The sequence below is a fragment of the Diaphorina citri genome, unplaced genomic scaffold (assembly GCF_000475195.1).
Source record: "Diaphorina citri unplaced genomic scaffold, Diaci psyllid genome assembly version 1.1 scaffold487, whole genome shotgun sequence".
NCBI classification, from domain to species: domain Eukaryota; kingdom Metazoa; phylum Arthropoda; class Insecta; order Hemiptera; family Psyllidae; genus Diaphorina; species Diaphorina citri.
In genome coordinates, this window is record NW_007377922.1 from 74574 (window position 1) to 80206 (window position 5633).

Below are 5633 nucleotides of genomic sequence, written 5' to 3' on the forward strand. Positions count from 1 at the left end.
GATCTTTGAGTTTTAAAACTTGAAAAGGCGGTGAGTACAACGTAAATTCCCATGACGATCTTCAAACATCAAACTTTTGAACTTTCATTGAACGAGTAGTAATTTTGCAAAATTCCGCACAAAACGCAAAAATTTCATTCAAAAGTCAAAACACCAAAAAACATCCAAACAATAAATTAAAATCAGCTGTTCTGATGTTTGTCAAGTTCAAGGTCAACTTTTTTGGGGGGATGTCTAATTTACCGACCTGAGGAAATCACTCCTCCTGGGCTTACGGTGAAGAAATTTTTACCGGCCAAAACGGTTTTGGATAGCTGAGATAATTTTCTATGATAGAAGTCTTGGACAAGTCTCTGATAGCTCTAGAAAACATTATTTTTAGTATCTGGAATTTGGATCACTGTTAGCCCCTATTTAATTTTTTTGCTTGGTGTTTAAACACCTATATTAAGTACAATCTCAGCTACCTTCATCAATCACAACCATGGTAAGTTTCCAAATAGAGTACCTACCACACTCCAACACACCATGTATGATTGGAATTTTCTCCAATCACTCAGACTTCCATCAAACATTCAAATGCAGAACTAGGTTGATCTTCATCACTTCTTGCCTTGACCATAGCTCTCTTACCACCAGCTGTCACACCATGTAATGACTTTGCTTTCATCAACTAATTTTTATTTGTCCAATTTCATTGATTTCTTTTTCCCCTTTCAGTCCCACACAATTTTACTGATTCAGCCTGGGGCCAAACCGGAAACAAGAACTTATTCTGACTATGAAACAGTCAATGAATGTATGGAGGGTGCTCTCTTTCTCTCTCACATCCTCTGCTGGGTATTATTTCTAGAACTGTCAAGCGACGAGAAAATTGTTCAAAAATTCAAAATGCAAAAAGCAAAAATAATATTATTTCATGCTTGAAGTACGAGAGTGAGATCACGTCATACGGATTTTTACTACAGTGACGTCATCGTCCTTTTCCAATGACGTCAAGACTTTTCAGTCCTGGGTGGAACTTTGAATAATTTACCTCTATGAATATCATGCAGATAGATAGGTAGGTCCTATCTTTTACCTCCATGAATATCCTGCATATGGATGGATAGATGGATACCTTTAGAGAAATTGGATTGATGGCTTGTCAAATTGAGAAACCTACCACCTGCGGAGGAGTTGGAAAGAAATGTTTAATTTTACAAAAACCAAATTGTGTGCTGTGGTTTTCCACCAAGATTAAAAAGCCTTAGCCCACCAAGATTAAGAAGCCTTAGCCTTGATGTCGGGAAGTGAGAATAAACATTTATTCTCACAAAATTAAGGCCATGAAGAAAGTGAAGAGAGAAATATTACTATTGTTGGTGTAATCACTGACGACTAAACCAAAAATTTTGATTAAAGGTACCTATCTAATAAAATTGTGAAAGTCATCTATGCTCATTTCATCCTGACTAAACCAAAAATTTTGATTAAAGGTACCTATCTAATAAAATTGTGAAAGTCATCTATGCTCATTTCATCCTAATGTAAACCCCTCTTCAATTTATTTTTCCAGGTATCAAAAAGGTACAAACACATATGCTCCATTCAACAAGGATTGGATCAAAGAAAAGATCTACATTCTACTATTTCTTATTTGTCCAATTTCATTGATTTCTTTTTCCCCTTTCAGTCACACACAATTTTACTGATTCAGCCTGGGGCCAAACCGGAAACAAGAACTTATTCTGACTATGAAACAGTCAATGAATGTATGGAGGGTGGTGCTGCTCACGTTGGTGACGGCCGTGGTCGTGGTGGTGGTTGTCGCTTCGGATATGGTGGGCAGAGGACGCCCTATTACACCCACCATGGCTGCAGCTAGACCTCCGCCATTGTTCCCTGTAGCGCCTGCCATGCAGAGTCCTGGACAGAGGGATTGGTTTTATTAGCTGATGTACATTTTAAGGTGTGTCCAAACATAGTCGATCGACGAGGTGAATCTATATTATCGAGGCATTGAGGACGGTTCAGTCGTCATCGATCGATGGCCGATGGCGATAGACTATGTGTGGACACACTTTTACAGGCCTAGCAAGGAGGGAGTAGAAAAGGGCTTGTCAGTAGTTGTCAGTCCCATGATCCCAGCAGAATAAATACCGAACATGACGTCGATGGCCGGTTGACTATGTGTGGACACACCTTTACAGGCCTAGCAAGGAGGGAGTAGAAAAGGGCTTGTCAGTAGTTGTCAGTCCCATGATCCCAGCAGAATAAATACCGAACATGACCAAAAATTTTGATTTAAGGTACCGATCTAATAAAATTGTGAAAGTCATCTATGCTCATTTCATCCTAATGTAAACCCCTCTTGAATTTATTTTTCCAGGTATCAAAAAGGTACAAACACATATGCTCCATTCAACAAGGATTGGATCAAAGAAAAGATCTACATTCTACTACGGAGACAAGCAAGTGGCTGTTAAAATATGGGCTTTAAAAATATGTGTGTACCTACACTAAGGTTCTCTGTCATTGGTTAATCATTTTCTGTTGATCATGGTTGATCCAAAACGTAATGACAATAACAGGAAATATCAGAACCTTTCAAATGTGAATTTTACAGAAATATTAATTTTAAATTGAGGTAAATGGAATCCTACAATTTTACTTCATACTTGTAACATCTTAAATTCAATTTGAATTTAAAAATTATGACAATAAATCTCCTTTTTTATTCTACCTCTATAAGTCCTTGGCCAGGTCTGAGATGTTTTTGATATGCCCAATAGCCTGACATATTATTGGACTGATCAAGCAAAATGCACCCTGAAATACCTATAGGCACCAACATGGTTTTTGGGTCTATCAGTGCACTATGAATACACTTATTTAGTTATGTAGGTAGGTGCTTACTTTTAGTTGAATTTATTTTCTTACTCTATGTACAATCTGTAGAAATGTGACTTTTTTTTTCATACTCAAATTTTAACTCATCTAGTTAAACATCAAGCTCAGCAAGTTTGTGTTCATGCAAACTGGTACCTATGCTCTGAAAAAAAACACTAGTTTGCTATTGTATTTTGAGTATCAATTTTCCGAGTAGTTTGTATTTTCCCAACAATATTCAAATTCCTAAGTCAATTCTACATTTTGACATCTTTCCTCCCATTTTAATTTACTATGATAAAATTGCAAGTGCATTTTAAAGTGAGATGACTTTTTTCCTATTTTAATAACTCGAAATATAAACCAGAAAGTTCAATGAACACTTGAACAGTGTACATACTCAAATTTTAACTCATCTAGTTAAACATCAAGCTCAGCAAGTTTGTGTTCATGCAAACTGGTACCTATGCTCTGAAAAAAAACACTAGTTTGCTATTGTATTTTGAGTATCAATTTTCCGAGTAGTTTGTATTTTCCCAACACTTTTTTCATACTCAAATTTTAACTCATCTAGTTAAACATCAAGCTCAGCAAGTTTGTGTTCATACAAACTGGTACCTATGCTCTGACAAAAACACTAGTTTGCTATTGTATTTTGAGTATCAATTTTCCGAGTAGTTTGTATTTTCCCAACAATATTCAAATTCCTAAGTCAATTCTACATTTTGACATCTTTCCTCCCATTTTAATTTACTATGATAAAATTGTAAGTGCATTTTAAAGTGAGATGACTTTTTTCCTATTTTAATAACTCGAAATATAAACCAGAAAGTTCAATGAACACTTGAACAGTGTAAATGTTTTTTTTTTTTGTACATTTACTTAATGAAAATTAGGATAGGAAAAGTAGATTACTGACATTGTAGGAATAGGAAGTAATCATTCCTATTGGGGTACTCCTGATGATTTCTCCATGAAATACATAAAACTACTCACAGAATGTTGGTTTCAGGAAGATGTCCTGGGGACAAAATAAAGAGCTAGAAGAAAAAACTCGATTTTTTCCCTTAAAACTTTTTAATTTTCTATTCGTATATTTTGATGATTGCAATAGGTTTGTTAAATAACATAAGGATCTTCTAATCAGAATATATGGAACTTGATGTTTCTCCTACCCTGTAGTCCCTAAGTTCCTAGAATCTATTAGCAAGTAGGTACTTAATCAAGTTCCTCTCCTCGATAAGTGTACTGTTTAACTGTTCTTGGTTCTTATCCGATTGGTTCTGACACATGGTTCTTATCCGATTTCAAGTTTCATTTTAGGTGTCAGAAAGGTATAAAACGTACAAAATAAATTTCCTACCCTGTAGTCCCTAAGCTCCTAGAATCTATTAGCAAGTAGGTACTTAATCAAGTTCCTCTCTTCGATAAGTGTACTGTTTAACTGTTCTTGGTTCTTATTCTTATCCGATTGGTTCTGACACATGGTTCTTATCCGATTTCAAGTTTCATTTTAGGTGTCAGAAAGGTATAAAACGTACAAAATAAACTGTGTTTTCTTGCCCATGATACAGACAGTAAAAAAAATCTAGTAAATACCTCCAAGATATTAATTAATAATAATAATAATAGATTTTAATTATTAATTTATTAGATATTAATTTATCAATGAAGTTTTTTTCTTGCAAAAGAGGGAAACAGAGCAGGAGTTAGAGAGAGGTGGCTCCGGCCCCCCTCTGTAAAATGTTGACTTGACAACATTGCTTTTCAGTTCCATTTATTCCCACCAGGAGATCCTTGAACTTAACAGTTAAACTTAATTCTAATGTTAAAATACAGGGTGTCTGGAATTTTGTTCATTATTTTGAGGTCTTCGTTTCATTGTGAATAACTTTTAATGCCTTGCACCTATTCATATCAAGGATTTTATTTTATTTTTCAATTCATTTCATTTTTAATTTATACCGAAGCAGGTGAAAAAACCAAGCCACTTGGATTTTAATGTATTACTTACATTTATCTAAAAAGTCCTCAAAAAGTTTGACATGATTTCAAAGCCACCCTGTATAACTTGAGCTAGGAAGTAGTATCTATATACACTACAATATATTTACAATCCCGATATATAATCGGATTAAAGGTACATTATATTTTAAACTGTAAAGTATTTTCCATTCGAAAATTGTCAAATACAACCTAAAGTCAAAGAAACAATGTGTTTGCGTTTGAATATCAAGGATTAAAGGTACATTATATTTTAAACTGTAAAGTATTTTCCATTCGAAAATTGTCAAATACAACCTAAAGTCAAAGAAACAATGTGTTTGCGTTTGAATATCAAAGAAAACAGTTGTGTTTCTAACGCCCATAGGAAGAATTAATGTTTCGATAAATATTGCAAAGAAATCAGCACTTTGGTCCCAAGAAAGCTTAGCTTCTATGCATTAACAAACAGAAACGCAACTTTATCTCCAATCATGAAGAAATTTCACATCTTTTGGCAGAGAGACGATTCGCGTCTCCAATCCTTCAATAAATAATAATCAATATGTTCATACTCTTAACAATAAATTTACATGTCTCACATCAATAATATTAGTTTTATACAAAGTTCCCTGTTTTTCATAAATATGATTAAACATTTTGATATAAGTCCTAATCCTATCTCGTTATTCTGTGGTCTCTCACTCTCTTTTCTCTCCCCATTCTTTCCTCTTGTCATTTCTTCTCTCCTCTCCACTGCTTTCACAACTCCCCATTCT

At 34.5% G+C, this 5633-nt stretch overlaps 2 long non-coding RNA genes across 2 annotated transcripts; both read left to right on the forward strand.

The window, feature by feature from the left end:
• Positions 1–320: 320 nt before the first annotated feature.
• LOC113467492 lies at positions 321–808 on the forward strand. Its single transcript, XR_003391554.1, has 2 exons — positions 321–487; positions 721–808. It is a non-coding gene; the product is annotated as an uncharacterized LOC113467492 (long non-coding RNA).
• Positions 809–3410: 2602 nt separating this feature from the next.
• On the forward strand, positions 3411–5085 carry LOC113467493. The gene is made up of 2 exons (XR_003391555.1): positions 3411–4205; positions 4400–5085. It is a non-coding gene; the product is annotated as an uncharacterized LOC113467493 (long non-coding RNA).
• Positions 5086–5633: the final 548 nt, after the last annotated feature.